The sequence below is a fragment of the Meleagris gallopavo genome, chromosome 1, assembly GCF_905368555.1.
Source record: "Meleagris gallopavo chromosome 1, MGAL_WU_HG_1.1, whole genome shotgun sequence".
Classification (NCBI taxonomy): Eukaryota; Metazoa; Chordata; class Aves; order Galliformes; family Phasianidae; genus Meleagris; species Meleagris gallopavo.
This window is the reverse complement of record NC_139404.1, coordinates 152,495,126-152,519,754: the sequence shown is the minus strand read 5'-3', so window position 1 is coordinate 152,519,754 and position 24,629 is coordinate 152,495,126. Positions and strand designations below refer to the sequence as shown.

General features: G+C 45.2%; 1 long non-coding RNA gene across 1 annotated transcript; it reads right to left on the bottom strand.

Annotated features, from left to right (window-relative positions):
• Positions 1-5,770: 5,770 nt before the first annotated feature.
• On the bottom strand, positions 5,771-21,240 carry LOC146545711 (uncharacterized). The gene is made up of 4 exons (XR_014880890.1): positions 21,086-21,240; positions 20,217-20,346; positions 5,951-19,080; positions 5,771-5,834 (listed from the first exon to the last, which is right to left on the bottom strand). It is a non-coding gene; the product is annotated as an uncharacterized LOC146545711 (long non-coding RNA).
• Between the last annotated feature and the right edge of the window lie 3,389 nt (positions 21,241-24,629).

The following is a 24,629-nucleotide window of genomic DNA, read 5'->3' as shown; positions in this document are numbered from 1 at the left end:
GGATACTCTTGTCTTTCTCGTTTGTGTGATTTTAGTTCAATTCAGTAAATTACCGTTCCTCCTCAGATCGTTGCCATTGTGTTTTCTTTTCGTTAAAACTATCTGCTAGCTCTCTGCCCTTCCCCCTGTCCTGGAGCGCACGCGGTCCGGGGCCGGCCGGGTCGCGACAAACTGTTGGTAACTCTTCTTTTTCTTTTTCTTTTTTTTCCTTTTTCCCGGTGCCTGTTTCCCCCTGTCACGGACTTGTGTCAGGGGATTATCCTTAGATATAATGTAGGTATCTAAACGTGAAGTAGACCTGTATTCCCATTAAAATTGGGGATTTAGGGTTCAGCTCAGTTCTTTACTCTTAGTGGCCTGTTGATGCATGGAATATTGTCAAGTGTCCAGGGTATTAGCTAGGGGCTCAGGATACCATGCTAGAATTTAGGAGGTAGTTGAGCAACTGCTGCTGCAGGTCTTGTGTGATGCTTTTGAGCATCTGAAAGGGCAGCAGAGCTTCATGAGCAAGCAACTGAATCAAGGTACTGAATGTAGAGGAAAGATGTGATTACATAGATCAATGGCTAGATGGTCCGCTAAAGGGTGACCATCGGCTTTGTTTCACTGACTTCAAAATGAATGTGAATACTAGCTCACATGTAGACACTTGCATTTTTGCCTGCCTTAATGCTGACTGGATTCTCTGCGAAATGTCTGAGAAACTATGATTCAGCTAAATCTTTAATTTATCTTAACATACAGGATATAAACTAATTAATTGCAATGCATCTTTCATTTTGTTTGGAAATGAGTGGTTTCCTGATACTGGCACTGGCATAGGACAATGTTTAATAACATGGCACTTGAAAAAATTAAAATGCTTTCTGTAGCCTTCATTGTGAAGTTACTGTGGCATTTCTCCAGTACGTAAGAAGAACAAACAAATCAGTCATCTCTGAATGAAATTTGAGGTATTGCATATGCTCTTATTTTTACTGAGATGCCTTTAAGTGTTTGTTTGTTTGTTTGAAAGATTTCTGCCATATATTTCCAAGTTTGATTCCCTAAGCCTTCAACTCTTCAGACAAGTTGGAGCACAGCAAGGATTGCTGGTTAGTGTCTGGATTTGTGCAGTGAGCTATTCATTGATCCCAGTGTCTTGAGTTTGAAACTCACACCGATACCAGCAGCAGTGGGCAGAGTAGTCTCATTACTTTCAGGAAAGCACCTCCCAGGTGAGTCCCATGGAAGATTTTCATAGTTTCTAGTCGTAAGTTCAGTGCTTCTCTTCACTAATAGCTATTACAACATTACCCACCTTGTCATTTACAGAGGCTAAAGAGGTTTGAAGTCTGGTAATTTGAACTCACCCTGAAAACTGGTACGCTTGTAGTGGTATTTTAAATTTCCATCATTTGTTTGCAGAGGACTAACAAAACCTGTGTCGTGGCTTTAATGGAAGGCTATTAGCAGCAGGCATAATTACATGAAGGACAGCTTGGTGCTGAAAGCTCTTCAACATTTTCATTTTAGCATCATGCTTCTGGGGCACTTGGAGCTCCTACATGAAACAACAGAGGATAATAATCTAGAGTGTTCACTCACAAAAAGAATATTCTTGAATGGGAGAAGTTCATTAAAGCTGAAGAGTTTTCATATTTGTCCTACTGGAAACAGTCGTGTCAATTAAGCAGCTGCTAAAGGCAATAAACAGTCAAGAGCGATGTAGTGTTCTTGTTGGCTTCAGTAGGTTTGCTTTAACAGACAACGTTGCAGAAAGAGTTGAAGCACTTATTTAAGTGTACAGGACTGTGTACACAGATTCTTTTATTAATCATAATAGAAGGGGCGGAAATAGCTAGAGCTGTTGAATGGTTTGTTCACGGTTGAGTTCAGTGATATGTAAACATGATCTACTCAGAGCAGACCTGTGGTCAGTACAGCACACTATTTCAAATGGCCTTCTGCAAGCAGTTGTGCCAGGGCAACTTTGCCTGAATGGGAATTTTCCATTGCTTCTAGGCAGCCAACCAGTTGTGCTGTTTCTTGGTGCTTCAACTGCATGTGTCTCTTCTGGGATGAAAATTGACCTGTTTTGGTGTCAGATGAGGATGCTGCAGTCGTTACATCTGACTATATCACTACAAAGACCACAGTCTCTTACCCAATATTTCCTACACTGAACACAACTTACATTCTTTGTTGGAAAGAAGCCCTGTGTAGTTCTAAGAAATACAAATGATTGAAAATCTTCCACGTGTCAAACTAAATTGTTCCAGTGTTTCATTAGTACTGTCAAAAATTGTGGATTTTTTAAGCTATTTTATTTTAATAAACTAGATAGATTATTATAATTTTGTTTTCATTCATTTAATTGATTAGGCTCCCAGCATTGGATTAACATTTTGTTCCTTCATTTTCTCTCCTACATTGTACATTATGACTTTGATATATTCCCCATTTTTTCCCCGGCTTCATTTCTTATACTTGCACTTTTTTTATTTTTTTTGACCACTTCAGTCAGAAAATAGAAGATTAATTCCATAGGAGGATGCTATGGCTACTTTAGACCTCACTCAGTGAATTGCAACATAAAACTTCCCAGAAAAATATGTAACATGGAGTGGAAATAATCTTTAAGAGCATTTAAAAATCTGAAGTTCTAGAAGAATTTCTTCGCATAATCCATAGATTATAGATAAGAGCTTTCAGACAGGAATTTTGTTGATTAAATCTTTTGGTATGATAAGTAAGGCATTGAATTGCCTTTGTGGGAATAACTATGCTAGAATTCCTTTGTGGTTCTGATTTTCCTGTTTTAGGAAGAGATTCCCATGCTAATGTGTCTCGATTGACAGAGGGGTAAGATTACACTGCATTTTTATTTCTCAGCATGAAGTGTAAGATGCACAAACACAATTTGTTCCTGCTGTGTGTGACAGGCATTGATAGGAGGGGTCCAACTTGCAACCTTCCATCAAAAGCTAGCTCTGCACCGATAACAATTACTGTCTTTTGATACTTATGTAAGCGAGAGAGATGTTAGTTTATCTTGTGTGTGATACCTCTTTTTAAGCAGCCTTCATTCCTACTGACATAAACTATTGCATTTATAAGCCATGTGTTTCACGTGCTGTACCTCATTACTACTGCCAGCAATTGTACTAGTGTACTGCTGTCTGAACAATCAGAAGAATTTCTAAAACCATTTAGGAAAAGCCCCATTGACTGCAGTGGAGCAAGTCAGTAAAAAAGCATCCTTCAGCTAGCTGCAGCTATCACCTCTTAATGAGCAACAGCCATCCAACCCAGTGTAATGCAGAATAGCAGTCAGGAGATAAGCTAATCAGAATGTTTCACACTACAGCTGAGCTTGCAATCCTCTCAATAATTTGAATGCTGCAAGTACTTTTGGACCACAGCAAGTAAAGAAGGTCAGCCCTGTCAATCTACCAAGTTTTAGACTGCCAGGGGGTGCTGTGTTACGCTAGCTATCTTGCTTTCACCCATCCTTTAATTTCATCTGCTTCTTCTAGTGATGTAGTGCTAAGTATGAAGGAAGAAGTGATCAGATAAATACCAGCTTGGTATTGGAATGATAGATGCTAAAGAAGAAGGAGATGTCCATAACTCATTTACCCTTCTCATACTAACACTCTCTTTGTTTATTCTCTGTAACACTGTGAACATGTATAGTGTTACCACATAGCATGTTCTTGTTATCATATGCTCTCATGTTCTATTCAATCCACTTTCTCTGTAACGTCTTAGACTCAAAGCCGTGAAATTTGTATATGTAGAAACTGTTCTCATAAGCTTTGGCACTCCTTAACAGATCGTGCTTGCCTGAAAGATACTAAATGAAGGTGCTAACTTCACTGAGCTTGTAAAACCAAAGCATCCCTTTGCTCTTCTTCCTTTCATTGTCTCAAGGTGATGACCTTTGAAGTCTGTCAATAAAAGTATCAATAAACTGGAAGATTTATTCCTGGGTCATTCCCCTAAGCAGCAGATATGTGTACTTAAAGTACTTACTCAAAGTTTTTTTTTTTCTCTTCTGAGTCATGCTGCATGTTTGGATTTTATTTTTTTTTCTTTTTACTAGGGTCACAATGATGTTTATATTGTTTTTCTATTGTTCAGCAAATGTATTTATATTATATATATATTTATATCCTAATCAAGCTTCATGTGGAGACAGCAAATTAGATGCATTTGTAATGCTGTTCTCATACATGCTGATTGACTGCAACTCTCTGATTCCCACAGAGCCTGGTTGGTTTTAAGCAGAAGAGAGCCTGGGAGTCATGTCTCCATCTGTTGCCTCTCAGGACAGAACAAGCTCTTTGCAATAGCAATGCTGTTCCTTAGCTGGAGAATCAATTTCCCCATGCAACCCAGTGATGCCAGATATATTTGGTTCAGTAAACACCAGTGATTTATGTGAAAGGGGAGGTTCTGCATTACTGAAGGTTTGCCTCATTACTGGCCACCGCTTAGAGCAGGAATATGGCAAAGATCATCAAGGCTCATTAGTGAGACTGTGAAGTGGTAACCTTGACTGAGCTAAATCTTAACTGTTATATTGCTGGTCAGTGTTCAAAAGGTCAGCACTATTGATGTGAACAGAACTGTGCTGGTTTGCCTCAGCTGGACATGCACACTCCGTGTGCTACTTTGCAAGTCTCATCTCTCTTAAAAAAAACTTTTAAACAGATGTTGTAGAGTTCTTGTACAGGTGTATTTTGTAGAGATACCACCATTATTTTTTTCTGAAAGCTTGACAGAGTAGCTGGATATTTGAGAATGATGAAATAAATATGCTGACTCTTAGGGAGTGTTGAATTCTTAAGTATTGTGTCAGATTGTAAATATTTGTTATATTCTTGAAGTATCTGTTTTCAAGCTAATTCAGTAATGATTTTTACAAACCAGGTAACTTTTTTTTTTCTTTTTTTCCTTAGAGTAAGGAAACAAATGAAACAAAGCAGATAGTTCCATAACAAAGTTAACTTCTGATGTTATTTCTTCCAGCAGTAGTGTGTGAGGAGCTCCTGATAGATGATTGCTTCACTGAAAGAAACGTCTATGTTGAACTCTTTCTTACAGCATAAAATGAATTTCAGGCAGTTTGCTGGGCCTGGACTTTGAGTGATGGGCTTGTGATTTCTCACTACTTTCCAAAGGAATCTGTGAGCAGTATTATCTAACACTTCTAGGTAGATGTTTGTAATGCATATATGTATAGCTGTACTCATCACTTCCCATAGGACGACTGATGTTTAAACATTCTGTAGCACCCATTGGCTCTTTGTAAGCTTCAGTATTCAAATAACCAACTAGTGATGAGGATGCTTAGGAGAATGATAAATGGTTTATTTAATCATAGATCTAAGTTCAGCCAGTATCAAGCTTTTCTCCTCTTTGATATGCTCTGTGAGGACACTTGCTGCAGAGAGAGGGAAATGGAACTGTGAATTTCATATGTAGCATCTGAAGAAGATTTTGGCACTCAAATCTCTTGCCCTCCTTACTAAGCCAGATTGGAAATATTCCTTTCTTTCTCTGCCCATATATAAAAGCCTGAACCTCTGAGACCTAATTTAACTTTTACAAGCCATAATAGGCAAAAACAACTTTCGTCTGGCAACTTTTCAACACAAGACTGGATAGATAAGGATTAGGACAGAGAAATGGCAAGTGAGTTTTGCTGTCCTGCTTCCCACTCCATTGGAGTGTGGACTCTTTCTGCTGTTGGAAATATCCGAATAATTTTGCCAGGACGGTATCTCTGATAAAAGCAGATTTTATTCGCGATTGCAATGGCGGGCGTCCCGCAAGCAGGAGCGCACCTATGGACACAACATGACAGCCTTTATACCCTGTTTTCTCCCCCTTGCCTCCCCCCTCTCCCCTGTTTCCCCACTGGCTGGGTACTCCAGGTTCACAGTCTTATCAGAGGATTTACATTTGTTATTTAGTTGTTAATTTGTTTATTATCTGGTGTCGCCATCCTGTCGTTTCCAAGATGTCTCAGTGCTCTTCTTGTCGTATTGATATGGTGATTTGCTTCCAAGTCTTCGTTAAACAAGGATCACCGGGGCGGGGGATGATGTCAGGCCTTCCGATGTCTCTTCAGGTGCTTCCTCGGACATGCCATGACTTGTTCTATGGTTTGATCTGGTGCAGGATATTCTTGCAGTGTGTATGACAAAATATACATATATACACCTATATACACCTATATACAGAGCGTGCGTCCCTGGGAAGGGTTATCTAGACGATAAATGATGTAAACTATGAGGGATCTTCCCCAAGTTAAGCAGAAAGACTCCCAGAAAGAACTATGACAGTGGAGATCATGAAATAAAAAAATATATATTATCCAATTCTAATGCAGAAACAACATTTGATTCCCACACTGCCAGCAGAGGATTTGCCCTGTGGGTTGCATTGGACATCATGCAGTGCATTTACCAAACCTCACTTTTCTGAGCAGAACTGCACTCTCCTGCACTCTGCTTTTTATTCACTGATAGTTCTGGCCAAAAGCACTGTATGCATGCCGATGCTGTAGCTACTAGTTTTATTTTTTCAATGCTCATGTTCTGGCATCGAGGTGAGATTCTGTATTCCTGACAACTGAAACAGGAGGAAATCTGATATTCAGCCTCTCCTTGTAATGTCAGTAATTAACTGTAGCATTTTGCTTGGCTGGCAGTGGGACTTGGGGTTCTCACAGCTGTGTTGGAGAGCAAAATGTGGCAGTCTTCTTGCTTCCCCACTGCACTGTCAGGTTGGCTCAGTAATTTTCTTCTGACATTTGTGCTGCTGGCAAAAGACGTGATGTCCCTCTGGCAGCTAACTCATGTGTGACTTGGAACTTAATTATTTCTTTCCTTCAGCTTTGCACTTTACAGATTTACCTAGGGATCAGGTTAGTTTTTTGCATTCAGGATGTTAAAGGAGCTCTTCTCTATTGGCCTTGTGATTAAGTCAAGTTGGAGGCTTCATAAATAGTTCTGGAGTTTCCTGATTTGCATCAGAGCCTGTATCTGTGTTGTCTGCTCCTGTGAAAAGTTGTATGTTTTCAGCAGAAGCCATCTCTGGTGTTGGAGCACAGTTTTTTTTATTCTTGATTGTGTAAAACTGGAGAAAAAACATAAATTAAACATATGGAAGTACAACCATAAACAGCTTAACAGAGGAGCTATTTACCCTTTGTATCCTATCTTTTTTGTATCTTCAAGAAGAGCAGGTACATAAAACTCCCCATATATAACCTATTTTTTGCTGATAAGCCTGTTAAGGCCTATAGCTAACTGCAGGAATTTGAATGAAAGCAACTTGCAGCTGTAAAGGAGTCTACCCAGAATGTAAAAAGGCAGCCTTCATCTTCACAGGTCACAGTTACTAAAACTGTTATCCTTATCATACCTTGAGCAGTGCCTCTCATGTTTAAAGTAAAACAAGAACAAAAAGAAAGAAGCAACTTAAAGAATAATGATGTGATGCAGAGTGATTTTTTTTTTTTGCATGCTCTGTCAGATGAATACTATCCCTCTTTCTAAGAAATTATAACCTTTCTAGTGAAAACCTCACTCTGCTGAAGAACCCTCTGATGGAAAAAGGACTCATAACACGGTGGACAACTGATGGAAAAATGATTTGCGTGAAAAGAGGGTATTGTAGGATTGATTTATTATTTTTTTAGGCTGGCATAAAGCCCATCCATTTTTTTGTATTTCAATAAGAGACCATTTCTAGAGGCCTCTCCCTGAAGAGTTTAATTGGGACTGACTCAGAAATGGTAGTTAACTCCAGCAATAGTTTGGAGAATTTTTCTGAAAAAATAGTAATTTTTCCATCCTTGAAAATGATGCTGGCTTGAGACTATCTGAAATTGACACTTTCTTCCCTAAAAGGAAGATTTTGTCTGAGGTTTCATATCTAAGCTCTTTATTGGCTTGAACTTACTTTGCTTGGATTTGAAGCAATGCTGTTGGCTTTGCAGACTTATTAAAGAGTTGTATATACTTTTAAATTAATAATTAAAATAAAGGAAATAGAGAAGAAAAGGAGAAAGTCCTAAAAAGCTGAAGCCTCTGTTCTGCTTTGAGTTGGCTGCAGCTCTCTGCAGTTTTAGAACTGCAGTTGATTAAGATGTTGTAGTTTAGTTAAGAACTGGATGAGCTACATGGGCATTTTCTTGCAAAGGGCTACAGAACTTTGACTTCTGTGTTGTCCTCGTGTACTCTGGTCTGATTCTAACTCATAAGTCATGGGTCAGAAATCACAAGAGGCCCAAAGAAGCTCACAGGGTGTACTGGTCCCTTAAAGGAATCAAAATCATAGAATAATTTGAGTTGCTAGGGCAACAGCTCTGCAGCCATGTCCCCTGCCTAGAAAAAGACTCAGGGATGGAGAGGAGCCTTCAGGGTGTGACACATCACATGGATTGTTCAGACAAGGAGAAATGGTAAGCCACCCATTCACAGACTACATAGGTAGGAGGTGCTATCACTGTGAAAAGAGTGATAAGTGCAGAGGCACCTGTTAATGGGATGGTAATGGGGTGAGGGCAGTGCCAGCATTACTGGCAGCAGGACAGGGCTGATCAGTCACACTCCATTAAGACTATCCAAATAGTGCTGGTGAGTCTGCTGGTTTGCCATGGCTGCACCCCTGCAGAAGGCTACTGCCAGGAAAGATGTGGGGACCCAGACTGAGGTCCCGAAACAAGATGCCAGTGTCCAGGTCTCTGGCTGTAGTGAGTGCCAAAGCCTGGCCTTTGCAATGCTAGGTGAGGGAGGCAGCACTTGTGTGAGGTTCGACAAGCTAAATGACTTACTCAGCCTTAAGGTTGACCTGAAGGAGGAGGTGGAGAGGCTGAGGAGCATAAAGGAATGTGAGAGGGAGATTGTTTGGTGGAGCCAAACCCCATTGGCCCCAAGATCTTGGCAGCCAACTGAGGCTCCATATGGAGCACATCACCCCCTGCTGCCTTGCGAACAGGTGACAGAGGGGAACCAGCATGCAAACAGTGATCCTGCTGCAGTGAGTCCCCTGTCCTCTCCTTCCCCTAGCAACAGTGGTGAAGAATTGGAGCTGTGGGGCAATGGCAAAAGATCCCTGCTCAGCGATGCAGGCACACCCTCCCAGAGATTTCCTGGCTCCCCACCTGCCCCTGCGGAACAGGTACAGTGCTCTGCAGGGACAACTGGACAATGGTGGTGATGATGGTTCTCCACAGTTGGTGGAGTTCTAACCAGACCTCAATTAACATTAAAACCTCATCAGCAAAGAAAAAATGATGGATTATTGTCATTGGTGACTCTCTGCTGAAGGGAGCAGAAGGGCCAATATGTAGACCAGACCCTCTACACAGGGAGGTCTGCTACCTCCTGGAAGCCCAGGTTAAAGACATAAGCAAGAAACCTCCTTCCCTAGTTTGGCCCTCAGATTACTATCCCCAGTTGTTGTTTCAGGTAGGCAGTGATAAAATAGGAAGAACTTTCCTAAATACTATGAAAAAGGACTTCAGAGCCTTGGGGTTCAGGAGCATAAGCTGTGTTCTCCTCTATCCCTCCAGTTATAGGGAATGATGAGGGACTAAACATGATGGGCCAATGGATTAATACCTGGCTCTGAGCCTGGTGTGCCTGGCAGGGGTTTGGGTTTTTTGACCTCTGCTCTGTTTGCACGAGACCAGGCCTGCTGGGAATAGCTTCTCCTATCTGTGGAAAGGGGTCTGATGATGGGAGTTGGGAAGGTTCATTGATAAAGCTTTAAACTAGTTATGAAAGGGGTAGGGGTGTAACTAGGGTCACTGGAACGGAGCCTGTATGTATGTATGTCAGTGCTTCTAAGAGAGGAATGTGCTAGTAAGATCCCAAAGTCTTGTGTCTTGGTGAGATAAAATCTTTTGTAGGAAGAACACGAGGGTTGGTGTGAAGTTGGTGGCTGTAGGAACATCTGAGTATGGTCATGAGGGCTATTGCCACTCAAATGGAGGCCCAGCTCAGGTGCCTTTACACTAATGCATGCAGCATGGGTAATAAACAGGAGGAGTTGGAGGTCATTGTGCGGTTGGAAAGCTATGACATAGTCGCCATCATGGAAACATGGTGGAATGACTCACACAGCCGGAGTGCTGTGATGGATGGCTACTGAGTTTTCAAAGGGGACAGGCAAGGCAGGAAAGGTCGTGCTGTAGCCCTCTGATAAGAAAGTGTGTGAATGTATGGAAATTGATGATGGTAATGATAGGATTGAGAGGAGAATAAAAGCGAAGGCCAATTAGACTGTTATTATTGTGGCGTACTGTCTGCTACAGGCCACCCAACCAGGATGAAGAAGTGAATAAGACACTTTATAGACAGTTGGGTTGACGTGTGGAATCAAACTCTATAGCCACGAAGTAGTTATAAAAGCAGGTATGTTTTAATCAGTGCTGTGCAGACACCGGATACAAGGGGAATCGTTCCTCCTAACTTGCACATCGTCTGGAAAAATTGTGCTACAGATATAGGCCAAACTAATACATAATCAGTAGTTTTCCTGGAATTCGGATACATAGTCATTACACTCCCAAGAGTTCATTAGCATGCAGACCCTCCCCTCTTGCACGTGTGCAGTGGGTCGTGGGATGAAGATTTGTTGTTTTCCACGTGAAGGCTTCTGACCTTTCTTGCTGTAAACTTCTGACCTTTCAAGGGGGCATCCTCCCAAACTGGTTTCTTCTTGCCCTGTGGACATCTAATCACCTTCTTGCCAAATGTCCTCAGGCTGTTCTCAAACTCTTATCTTTATGGCCTTCACCCCCCTCACTATCCCAGATCCAGTGTCTTCTCACCTTTCAGGGTGAGGTCTCAAGGTCTCTCCCCCTTGTTCTTGTGAGGGTCTTCAACTTCCCAGATATCTGCTGGATTTATAATACAGCAGATAGGGAACAGTTCCAGAGGTTCCTAGAGTGTGTGGGAGATAACTTCCTGACGCAGCTGGTGAAGGAGCCAACAAAGGGAAACAAAATCCTGGACCTACTGTTTGTTAACAGAGAAGGTTTTGTGGAGTATGTAAAGGTTGGAGGCCGTCTGGGGCATACTGATCATGAGATGCTAGATTTCTCATTCGTTGTTGAACCATAGAGGGGAGTCAGCAGAACTGCCACCTTGGACTTCTGGAAGGCAGCCTTTAACTCTTTAGAACCATGGTTGAGAACGTCTCTTGGGAAGTAGTTTTGGAGAGAGTGGGAGCCCAGGAAGTCTGGGAATACTTTTAGAAAGTAATTTTAAAGGTGCAGGAGCTGACCATCCCCAAGTCACGGAAGACGACCCAATTGGCAAGGAGGCTGGACTGGATGAACAGAGACCTTTGGCTGGAACTCGAGAACAAAAGGAAAATTTATGGTCTCTGGAAGAGTGGGCGAGCTACTTATGATTATTACAGGTATGTAGTGAAGCTATGGAGGGAGAAAATTAGGAAAGCCAAGGCCCAGCTAGTACTAAACTTGGCCACTAAGATAAAGGAAAACAACAAATATTTCTTTAAATACATCAACAGCAAGAGGAGGGCTAGGGAGAATCTCCATCCATTGTTGGATGCCAAGGGCAACTTGGTGACCAAGGATTAGGAGAAGGCTGACATACTTAATGCCTTCTTTGCCTCAGTCTTTAATGGTAAGACTTATTACTCCCTGGGCACACAGCCCCCTCTGCTGGTAGATAGGGATAGGGAACAGAATAGGCCCTGCATAATCCATGATGAGGTAGTTTTGGACCTGTTCCAAACGTTGGATGCTCACAAATCCATAGGGCCAGATGGACTGCACCCTGGAGTGCTGAGGGCTTTGAGTAGATGTGGATGCCAAGCCACTCTCCGTCATTCTTTGGCAGTCCTGGCTAACTGGGAATGTCCCGGCAGACTGGAGACTGGCAAATATGACACCCATCTTCAAAAACAGCCGGAAAGATGATCTTGGTAGCTACAGACTTATCAGTCTCACCTTGGTGCCAGAGAAGGTTATGGAATGGATAATCTCAGGTGCCATCATGGACCGGTTAAAGGTCAACCAAGGGATCAGGCCCAGTCAGCATGGGTTTATGAAAAGTAGATCCTGTTTGACAAACCTGATTTCATCCTATGACAAGGTGACCTGATTAGTGGATGAAGATAAGGTTGTCAATGTGGTCTACCTGGACTTCAGTAAAGCCTTTGACACTGCCCCCCACTTCTCATGGAGAAGCTGGTTGCCCACAGCTTGGATGGGTGTAGGCTCCACCGGGTGAAACACTGGCTAGATGGCCGGGCCCAAAGAGTTGTGGTCAGTGGAGTTAAATTCAGTTGGTGGCTGGTCATGACCAATGTCCCCCAAGGCTCAGTACTGGGGTCATTTCTATTTAATATCTTTATTAATGATCTTGATGAGGGTATTGAGTGCACCTTCAGTAAGTTTGCAGATGATACCAAGTTGGGAGGGAACGTTGATTTGCCTGAGGGGAGAAGGACACTACAGAGGGACCTGGATAGATTGGATCGATGGGCCAAGGTTAACTGTATGAATTTCAATAGGGCTAAGTGTTAGGTCCTGCATTTTGGTCACAACAATCCAAGCAACTCTACAGGCTTGGGGAAGAGTGCCTGGAAAGCTGCCTGATGGAAAGGGACCTTGGTGTACGAATGGACAGTCGGCTGAATGTGAGGCAGTAATGTGCCCAGGTGGCCAAGAAAGCCAATGGCATCCTGCCCCTGTACTTGGCACTGGTGAGGCCTCACCTTGCTATGTTCAGTTTTGGGCACCTCAATACAGAAAGGACATTGAGGTGCTGGAGCAGGTCCAAAGAAGGGCAACAAGACTTGTGAAGGGCTTGGAGAATATGCCCTATGAGGAGAGACTGAAGGAACTATTTAGTCTGGGGAGAAGGAGGCTGAGGGGGAGACCTTACTGCTCTCTTCTAATACCTGAAAGTTGCTTACAGCAAGGTTGGTCTCTTCTCACTGGTGACAGGACGAGTGGAAATGGCCTTAAGTTGTGCCAGGGGCGGTTTAGGTTTGATATCAGGAAACACTTCTTTACAGAAAGGGTTGTTGTGGTTTTGTGATTTTTTGTTGTCAGTATTCCACATCAGATCATGAGGACCAGTGAGAATTAACGAGTTAATGTTCTGGTTCCGTTTACTGCCTTTTATGGGCACTCTGAGTATCCTGTTGGGAGGGGAGGGGGCGGCATCCTCAGAGGACCTCGGCGGGAAGAGAAAGTGGGGTGGAGCTCTGGAAAGACCTGGGCGTCTGCCTCTGTCCCTCTGACCCCGGCTCAGCGTCTCAGCTCGCCGTGGAGAAAAGGACATGCTTTCCCTTGCACTATCGTGGTTTGACTCGCATTTTGGATACTCTTGTCTCTCTCCTTTAGTTTGATTTAGTTCAATTGAGAAACGGTAATTTACTGCTCGGATCGTTGCCGTTGTGTTTCCTCTCCGTTAAAACTATCGGCTAGCTCTCTGCCCTTCCCCCTCTCCCAGAGCACACGCGGCCTGGGGCCGGCTGGGTCGCAGCAAACCGTTAGTACCCCTTTGTTTTTGTTTTTTTTTCTCTTTTCCCGGGGCCTGTGCCCCCCTGTCACGGACTTAGATCTAAGGATAACCCCATGACAACTATTGGTGGAGGATGCGGGCAAGTATGGTTTTTTACTTTATGTTAAGAGCAGTATATGGAGGACTAAGGACCCTTACGTTCCTTGGAACATATCGGTTCCTTTTTAAGCTCCTTATATTCTGTTTCAGAGTTGCACATATCTATATTCAGTTAAGGGCACTGATGGAGATACCTGACTGGTTCCTATTCATCCTGGCTAATCTAACAGACAGTATGATGTTTGGACTGGTTTCCAGGTGCTCTTCCCTTTCCTTATGCATGTTCAAGGTGCCAGCTTAGGTACTGCGCTGTCAGTCTCTCTGAATGTATTGTCTGTGATAGGATTTTACATTATGTGGAGAAAGCTTTCCCCGAAACCAGAGAATGTGGAGTGTCAGGAAATATGGAGAAGTTTAGGAAAGAGATTAGAAGTGTGGGGACCCCCGGTGTCATGGGATTTTACTCTTGAACACCTGTGGGACCCTGAGGAACTGAGTGAGCATTTGGGTAGGGGATGGTGCAGCTCAGAAAGATCTGAGGAGGAATGGCTTATTTGGGGCTTGGCTTGTGCTTATTAAGCTCTATATAATACTATCGTGGAGAGAGAGAGAGTTTCCAAACTGAGATCTGAACCAAAAGGGGAAACCTCCAAGTCAATTAATCGCAGGAGGCACCAGTATTAATGTCAGTTGTCCCTGTGGAAGGCCAGAAATGGAAATGGATGTCCTCATGATTAAAATGGAAAGAAGAAGCAGAGGAAATAGAGGAAGATCCAGGTGAGGGTCCCTCCTCAAAACCACCACCACCAAGAAAGGTAACCGAGAAATTAAGAGACATGGAGGGGAGGATGATGAGGAGAGAGTTGCTGTTACCACTATTCATCGATCCCTGAAAATGTTTGAAATCCAAGGCATGAAAAAGGAGTTTATGCATCACCTGAGTGAAACTGTTGTCACCTGATTGCTTTGGTGTTGGGACAATGGAGCTGGTAGCATGTCCCTAAATAGTAACGAAGCCCACCAACTAGGAAACATCACCTGAGACTCAGCTATTGACAGAGGGATTAGTAGATTTCTGGATGGAGTTGCCACCCTCTGGGAACAAATGTTATTAGCTGTGAAGAAAAGATATCCCTTCATAACCGAGCTGGAGCCTGGGATGAAAAGCTGGAATACTGTTGAGAAAGGCATGCAGTATTTGAGAGAAACAGCCATAGTTGAAATGCTGTACGATCCTGAGTTTGTTTCTAACAATCCACACCAGAACCATGATCCCGAGAGAATGGCGAGTACACCTGAAATATGGCATAAGCTCACAAGAACAGCACTGGAAAGGTATGCCAGTTCATTGTTTGCAACGACCAATAGATATGAAGACCTAGGTAGAAGACCACCGATTTTTGTACTGATTCTTATACTTCAAAGATTGGAACAAAGATTGGAACAAAGATTACCGCCATCCCATGCTTCCATATCAGCCATCTGCCAAATGGCAGAAAGACTAGATAAAACAGAGAAGAGCCAGAACGGCATGCGGAAGGAATTGTCCCTAGTGATCAATTGTGATGAAGCCGTGGCAGTATCAGAAACACCCAATGAAGACCAGAATGATCAAAAGAACCTGCTGAAGGAGCTGGTCAAACTGATAGCTCAGCTATTAAAGGCAAACACCTCTTACTCGAGCAAAGGACCACAGTAAATTTATGTCTTGTGCTGCCCTGTGGAGCTACTTACGTGAGATGGAGAGGATATGAAGAAGTGGTATGATGAACCCACTCCTACACTACGAGCATGGATGAGAAAATTACAAAGCAGACCAACGACCACTGAAGTTGCTCCCGTTACTGCAGGTAACAAATAGAGGGGCCCTGCCTTCAGCAAGAGGGAGGAAAGGGATAATAGAGTGTATTGGACTGTGTGGATTCGATGGCCTGGCACATCAGAACCACAGGAATATAAAGCACTGGTGTACACTGGTGCTCAGTGCATTCTGATACCCTCAAGTTATAAAGGGATGGAACTGATTTATATTTCCGGAGTGACTGGGGGTTCTCAGGAATTGTCTATGTTGGAGACTGAAATAAGCCTCACTGGAAAAAACTGGCAGAGGCATCCTATAGTAACTGGACAGGAGGCTCCATGCATATTTGGTATTGATTATCTTAGAAGGGGGTATTCAAGGATCCCAAGGGATACCGATGGGCATTTGGAATAGTTGCTGTAGAAACATACAACATTAAGCAGCTGTCTTTCTACTCTGGCATGTCAGAATACCCATCTGTTGTGGGGTTGCTACAGGTAAGAGAGCAGCAGGTACCCATCGCTACAAAAATGGTACACAGACAACAGTACCGCACCAACAGGGATTCCTTGCTCCCCATTCATAAACTGATTCATCAGCTAGCAAGTCAGGAAGCGATAAGCAAAATTCACATGCCTTTTAACAGCCTCATATGGCCAGTGCGTAAAGCCAGTGGAGAATGGAGGCTGACGGTAGACTACTGTGGCCTGAATGAGGTCACACCCCCACTGAGCGCTGCTGTGCCAGATATATTAAAACTACAGTATAAACTGGAGTCAAAAGCAGCCAAGTGGTATGCCATTACTGACATTGGCAATGTATTCTCCATTCTGTTGGCCACAGAATGCAAACCACAGTTTGCTTTTACTTGGAGGGGTGTTAAGTACACATGGAACCATTTCACAGAATCACAGAATGGCCAGGGTTGGAAGGGACCTCAAGGATCATGAATCTTCAACCCCCCTGCCACATGCAGGGCCACCAACCTCCACATTCAATACTAGACCAGGCTGCCCAGGGCCCCATCCAGTCTGGCCTTGAACACCTCTAGGGACGTGGCATCCACAACCTCTCTGGGCCTGTTCCAGCACCTCACCACTCTCTCTGTAAAGGATTTTCCCTTGACATCCAACCTAAACCTCCCCTCCCTGTGGGAATACAAGAAAAACTGTTCAGAGCAGAAGCTGTGGAACAAGATAAACAGCATGAGAACCAAGGACACCTCTAGAAGAAGAAAGAACATCAAGGCTCTGACTGGATAAGCATCTGTGTGAACAGTTGAAGAGTGTTTTGTAGAATGTTTTGCTGACATGTAAAGGTGGATGGGAAAGCTAGAAAAAGAAAACCTGTGAAGGTATATAAGTGATGTGAGAACTTGTAATAAACAATTTGGATCATTCACATCTGAGTCTGTGCATCAGATGCTGCACCTCCCTCAACTTAAAACCAGTTCCCCTTGTCCTGCAGTTATCTACCCTTTCAAAGAGTTGATTCCCCTCCTGTTTGTAGGCTCCCTTTAGGTACTGGAAGGCTGCAGTGAGGTCACCCCGCAGCCTTCTTTTCTCCAGGCTCAACAAGCCCAGCTCCCTCAGCCTGTCTTTGTATGGGAAGTGCTCCAGCCCCCTGATCATCTTTGTGGCTCTCCTCTGGACACACTTCAAAAGCTTTCTGTCTTTCTTGTACTGGGGGCTCCAGACCTGGACACAGTACTCGAGATGGGGCCTCACAAGAGCAGGGTAGAGGGGGACAATCACCTCCCTGTTCCTGCTGGCCACCCCTTTTTTGATGGAGTCCAGGATACCATTCGCTTTGCAAGCTGCAAGGGCACACTGCTGGCTCATGTTTAGCATCTATCAAGACCCCCAAGTCCTTCTCTGCAGGGCTGCTCTCCAGGACTGCTCCTTCCAGTCTTTATGGATGCCTGGGATTCTTCCGGCCCAAGTGCAAAACCTTGCACTTTGCTGTGTTGATCCTCATCAGGTTCATCCGGGTCTACCTTTCCAGCCTGTCAAGGTCCCTCTGAATGGCATCCCTTCCTTCTACCATGTCAACTGCACCACTCAGCTTGGTGTCGTCAGCAAACTTGCTGAGGGTGCATTTGATTCCGTCATCAATGTCATTGATAAAAATGTTAAAGAGCACCAAGACAGACTCCTGGGGGACACCACTTGTTACCGGCCTCCACCTGGACATAGAGCCACTGATAACCACCCTCTGTCTGCGGCCTTTCAACCAATTTCTTATCCATCGAGTGCTTCACCCATCAAATCCACATTCCTCCAATTTAGAGATAAGGATGTGGTAGTGGACCATCTCAAAGGCTTTGCTCAAGTCCAGATAAATGACCTTTCCCTTGTCCACCAATGCCGTCACTCCATCATAGAAGGCCACCAGATTGATCAAGCATGACCTTCCTCTCATGAAGCCATGCTGGCTATCTCAGATCACACACTCATTCCTCATGTGATCAAGCATGTCGTCCAGAATGATCTGTTCCATGATCTTCCCAGGCACAGAGGTGATTCACCAGCCTGTAGTTCCCCAGGTCCTAGTTGCTCCCTTTCTTGTAACTGGGAGTGATGTGACCCTTCCTCCAGTCATTTGGGACCTCACCTGACAGCCACGACTTTTCAAATATGATGGAGAGCAGCTCAGCAACCACCTCAGCCAGCTCCTTCAGAACCCTGGAATGCATGCCATCTGGCCCCATTAGACTTGTACGCGTTCAGTCTGATGAGGTGGTCTCGGACCTGATCTGTCCTCACAGTGCGGGGGGGGATTTACCATCCTGGTCCCCACCTAGAGGATGCAGGGCTCAGGGATGTGAGAAGTTCTGGAATCCTGGCCGCCAGAGAAAACCAAGGCAGAAGAACTCATTCAGTACTTCAGCCTTCTCTTCGTCTGTTGAAGCCAGTTCTCCTTTTATATTTACCAAAGGAGACACACTCACTTTGGCCTGTCTCTTCTGGCCAACGTACCTGTAGAATGTCTTCCTATTGTTTTTCACGTCCCTCGTCAAGTTCAGTTCCGCCTGCTCCTTGGCTTTCCTGATCCCATGTCTGCAAGTCTGGACAGCATCCCTCTATTCTTCCCAGGTGACATGCCCTTGTTTGCAGAGCTTGTACGCACCTTTCTTCACCCTCAACATGCCCAGCAGGTCCTTACCAAGCCACGCCAGCTTCTTACCTCCTCTGCCCGCTTTATTATTCAGAGGGACGGAGAGTTCTTGTGCGCCCAGGAAAGCATTCTTGAAGAGTAGCCATCTCTCCTCAACATCTTTGTTTTTAAAGACAGCATCCCAGGGGATCTTGGCTGATAGTCCATTGAACAGCTTAAAATTCGCTCTTCTGGAGTTCAGGGTCCTGACCCCACTCTTTGCCAGGCCCACATCCCTCGAGATCACGAACTCGACCAGGGCGTGGTCACTGCAGCCAGGCTGCCTCCAACCTTAACACCTTTAATGATTTTCTCCGCATTGGTGAGCAGCAGGTCTAGTAACGCTTCACCTCTGGTCGGTCTGTCCAATACCTGGACCAGAAAGTTATCATCGACACATTCCAGGAGCCTCCTGGACCTCTTGCAGCTCGCCATGTGGTCTTTCCAAGAGATATCCAGATGGTTGAAGTCCCCCATCAGGACAAGAGCCCGTGAGCATGAAGCCTCCTGCATCTGAAGTAAGAAAGCCTCATCAACAGTCTCCCCTTGATCAGGTGGCCTGTAGTATACTCCTATCACCAGCTGGCCTTTGTTAGACTCATTCCTAATTCTAACCCACAGGCTCTCAACCTGTTCCTGACTTTTTCTCAGGGGGAGCTCCTCACATTCTTTGACATTGAGGGCAACTCCCCTACCCTTCCTACCTCGCCTATCCCTTCTAAAGAGCCGATACCCCTCAATGGTGGTATTCCAGTTATGGGAGTCATCCCACCATTTTTCCCGTGATGGCAACAAGGACATAACTTTCCAAGCGTATCATGGTTTCCAACTCGCCCTGCTTATTTCCCAGCCTGCGTGTATTGGTATAAAGGTACTTCAGCTAGGCTTTCCGTCTCACCACCTTTATAGAGGATCTAGGTTCCCCTAGATCAGCAGCATCCCTGTCCCAATCCATCCCTTTGTACTTCACCATCATCGCCCATCAAGTTCGGTACAAGCCCTCAAACGACCAGCTCAACCCTAGCGGCCATTGTTTTGTCTCTTTCCCCCTTCATACCTAATTTAAAGACCTTTCAATGAATCCCGCCAGTTCCTCAGCTAAGATCCTCTTACCCCTCGGAGAGGGGCTACTTCCGTTTGCAGCCATCATGCCAGCTGCCGAGTAAGTTGCCCCGTGGCAAAAAAAAAAAACAAAATTCCTGTGTTTGCACCAACTTTTAAACCATTTATTTATTAGGTTGGTTTTTTGGTACCTCTCAGTATCCTGCCCTGCCACTGACGGTATAGAAGAAAACACCACTTGTACACCCGCTCTACTGACTACCCGCCCCAGTCCCCTGAAGTCTTTCTTGATAGTCTTGAGGCTTTTCTCAGAGACTTCATCGCTGTCAGCCTGGACTATCAGTAAGGGGTAATAATCAGAAGGGCGAATCTGTCCAAAAAGTTTCCTAGAAATGTCCCTGATCTGTGCAGCACAGCGAGGCAGCACACCTCCCTACAGGTATGGTCAGGGCAACATATAGGGCCTTCCATTCCTCTCAGCAGGGAGTTGCCTATGACAACCAGGTGGAGGCAGTCTTGAGGTGTGGGGTCGACCGCTTTACCCAAAGCAACCTCATGGGTGGACCTCCCTACACACCCCCACTCACCTCTCCCTCGAGTTCCAGGGCCTCAAACCAATTGCGCAGAGGTACCTGGGGAGGCGAGGATGGTCGGGATGGGGGTTGCCCACTTCGTCAAGCAGGTACCCATTTCTACTCCTCCTTTCTCAAATTGTTGCTAGGGGGAAGAGAGGTCATGAGGCTCACAGCAGCACCGTCACCCTGCCAGTTCCCCCCTCCCACCTGCTGTTTCCCATCTCCCACCTGTTTACAAGGCAGTAGGGGGTGACATGCTCCATGTAGTGCCTCAGCTCTGTGCCAAGATCTCGGGGCCAATAGGGACTGGCACCACCAATCAATCTCCTTCTCAAACTCCCTTATGGTCCTCAGCCTCTCCACCTCCTCCTTCAGGTCAACCTTAAGGCTGAGTAAGTCATTTAGCTGGTAACATACAAGTGCTGCCTCCATTGCCTGGCACTGCAAAGGCCAGGCTCTGGTGCTCATGACAGCCAGTGACCTGCGTACTAGTATCTTGTGTTGGGGCCTCAGTCTGAGGCTCCACACTTTTCTTAGCATCAGCTATCCTTTCAAGCACGCACAGGACCTCAGTCTGGGTCTCCATGCTCTTTTTGGCTGCAGTCTTCCTTCTGCGTGAGCATGCGACTTCCGTCTGGGTCTCCACAATTTTTGTGGTGGTAGCCTTCCTCCGGGGTGCAGCCACTGCAAACCAGCAGGCACACTAACACTACTAGATAGTCTTAATGAGATTTGCCTAATCAGCTCTGCCCTGCTGCCGGTAGTGCTGGCTCTGCCCTCGCCCCGTGTCCGGGTCGTTAGCAGGAGCCCGCGCACTTATCACTCACTTGACAGTGATAACAACCGTCCTTGCTGGGGAGTCCCGTGTATGGGTGGCTTACAGTTTCTCCTCGTTAAAGCAGCCCAGGTGATTCTCACACCCCGACTCCTCTCCGTCTCCGTTGGGAAGCGACGCCTCGCTGCCCTCCCCGAGGCTTTTTCTAGGCCAGGGGGTGGACGCAGAGTCGTTACCCTGGCAACGCCCCCGCCGCGTCAGCCGCTCTCGCGAGAGCTGCCCGGCCGAGAGCTGCCCGGCAGCTCTGTTGTCTCGGGGATCCCTGAATGAGGGAACCGACTGAAATCCCCCTGTACCTCGCAGTCAGTCGCTGCGGTTCTGCCTGGGGCAGCTCCGAAGCAGCGAATCTCGGCGATCATTTGCCCCAGTGTCATCACAGCCCGACTGTTTGCCATGGGCTGATCCAAATCACATTGGAACAGGGCGGTGCTCCTGAGCACCTGCAGTACATCGATGACTGACTATCTGGGTCGCCAAATTGACATGTAGAATCAAACTCTATAACCACGAAGTAGTTATAAAAGCAGGTATGTTTTAATCAGTGCTGTGCAGACACCGGATACAAGGGGAATCATTCCTCCTAACTTGCACATCGTCTGGAAAAATCGTGCTACAGATATAGGCCAAACTAATACATAATCAGTAGTTTTCCTGGAATTCAGATACATAGTCATTACACTCCCAAGAGTTCATTAGCATGCAGACCCTCCCCTCTTGCACGTGTGCAGTGGGTCGTGGGATGAAGATTTGTTGTTTTCCACGTGAAGGCTTCTGACCTTTCTGACCTTTCAAGGGGGCATCCTCCCAAACTGGTTTCTTCTTGCCCTGTGGACATCTAATCACCTTCTTGCCAAATGTCCTCAGGCTGTTCTCAAACTCTTATCTTCATGGCCTTCATCCCCCTCACTATCCCAGACCCACTGTCTGCCATCCCTTATTTTCAAACAAGCTCCACATTCTTGCTTCTATAGACTATCTCTAACTATTCCTCTCCACCCCCTTATTCTCAGTCACTGTGAAGCCTTCTTGCCTTTTTACTTTCACTTATGGGGCCGTTCTCACCTTTCATGATGTTGTGTGGGGCAGTACAGCAGAGGATGTCTTTAAGAAAGGAGAGCAAATAATTCAAATTCTTCTGCATGCTGGTTTTGCTATTAAGCGAAATAAAGTGAAGGGACCTGCCCAGGAGATTCAGTTCCTAGGAGTAAAATGGCAAGATGGGTGTTGTCACATCCCAGGATATGTGATCAAAGATCACCACTATGTTTCCACCCACTAGCAAAAAAGAGACACAGTCTTTTCTGGGTATAGTGGGCTTTTGGAGGATGCACATCCCAAACTACAGCCTCATTGTTTCTCTATCAGGTGATGCTAAAGAAGAACAGTTTTGACTGGGGTCCTGAACAGCAGCAGGCTTTTGAACAGATTAAAAAAGAGATACACATGCTGTGGCCCTAGGGCCAGTATGGATGGGACAGGATGTGAAGAACATCTCCTACACTGCTGCTGGAAAGAAAGGTCCCACTTGGAGTTTGTGGCAAAGAGCCAAAGGAGAGACCCGAAGTCGACCCCTGGGATTTTGGAGTAGAGCATACAGGGGGTCTGAAGAGTGCTGCACTCCAACTGAGAAGGGGATCCTAGCCGCATATGAAGGGGTTTGGGCTGCTTCTGAAATAATCGACACTGAAACACAGTTCCTTCTGGCACCTGCGCTGCCAGAGCTGGACTGAATGTTTAAAGGAAAGGTTCCCTCCGCCCATCATGCTACTGATGCCACTTGGAGTAAGTGGATTGCACTGATTACATAACGAGTGCAGATGGGAAACTTCAGCCGTCCAGGAATCTTAGAGGTGATCATGGACTGGTCTGAAGGCAAAAAGTTCGGCACATTACCGGCAGAAGAAATGTCACGTGCTAAAGAGGCCCCACCATACAATGAACTACCAGAAAATGAAAAGAAATATGCCCTGTTCACTGATGAATCATGTTGTATGGTGGGGAAGCATCATAGATGGAAAGCTGCTGTATGGAGCCCCACATGACAAGTTGCAGAGGCCACCGAAGGAAAAGGAGAATCAAGTCAGTTCACAGAGTTAAAGACTGTTCAGCTGGCCTTAGATGTTGCTGAATGGGAGAGGTGGCCAATGCTTTATCTTTACACTGACTCATGGATGGTGGCAAATGCCTTATGGGGGTGGTTACAGCAGTGGGAACAGAACAACTGGCAACGGAAGGGTAAACCTATTTGGGCTGCTGAACTGTGGAAAGACATTGCTGCCCGAACAAAAATTATGGTTTTAAAGGTGCGTCATGTAGATGCCCATGAGCCCAAGAGTAGGGCTACTGAGAAACAGCAAAATAACCATCAGGTAGACTGAACTGCTGGAATTGTGGTGTCTCAAATAGACTTGGATTGGCAGAACAAGGGAGAGTTACTTCTAGCTTGGTGGGCCCATGAGACCTCAGGCCATCAAGGAAGAGATGCAACATATAAGTGAGCTAGAGACCAAGGGGTGGACTTAACTATGGATGCTATTGCACTGGTTATTCATGAGTGTGATACACGCGCCACATTTAAACAAGCCAAGAGGATAAAACCTCTCTGGGGGAAAGGGCGATGGCAAAAGTATAAATATGGGGAGGCATGGCAGGTTGATTGTATCATCTTGCCGCAGTCTCGCAGTGGTAAGCGTTATGTGCTTACTATGGTGGAGGCAACCACTGGGTGACTTGAAACATATGCAGTACCCCTTGCTACCACCCAAAACACCATGTTTGGTCTGGAGAGACAAATCCTGTGGTGACATGACACCCCGTAATGAATTGAATCAGATAATAGGACTCATTTCAAAAATTCACTTGTGGATACCTGGACCAGAGAACATGGCATCGAGTGGATTTATCGTATCTCCTATCATGCACCAGCCTTTGGTAAGATCAAACGCTACAATGGGTTGTTAAAAACCATGTTAAAGGCAATGGCTGGCAGAACATTCAAGCACTGGGAGAAGTATTTGGCATAAGCCACCTGCCTGGTCAACACCAGAGGATCGGTCAGTCGTGATGGTTCTACCTAATCCAGCTCCTTACATATTGTAGAGGGAGATAGGTCCCTGTGGTACATGTGAAAAGCCTATTGGGAAAAGCAGTTTGGATCCTTCCAGCTCCTGGGAAGGGCAAGCCTCTCCGTGGAACTGGTTTTGCACAGGGACCTGGGTCCACTTGATCAGTGATAGAGAAAAATGGAGACGTCCAGTGTGTACCACAAGGGCATTTGATGCCGGGTGAGTGCAGTCGGTGATTTCATATATATATGTGTATAGATATGCATATATGTAATGCATGTTAATTATTGTTTGTTCGCATGTAGATATATATGTTAAGCATGATATGGTGATGTAGAATCAGGGGTGGAATGTTTTGGTTTTGTGATTTTTTGTTGTCAGTATTCCACATCAGAACATCATGTGGATCAGTGTGTGTTAATGAGTTAATGTTCTGGTTCAGTTTACTGCCTTTTATGGGCACTTTGAGTATCCTGATGGAAGGGAAAGGGAGGGAAGGGGAGGGGAGAGGGGGCGGCATTTCTG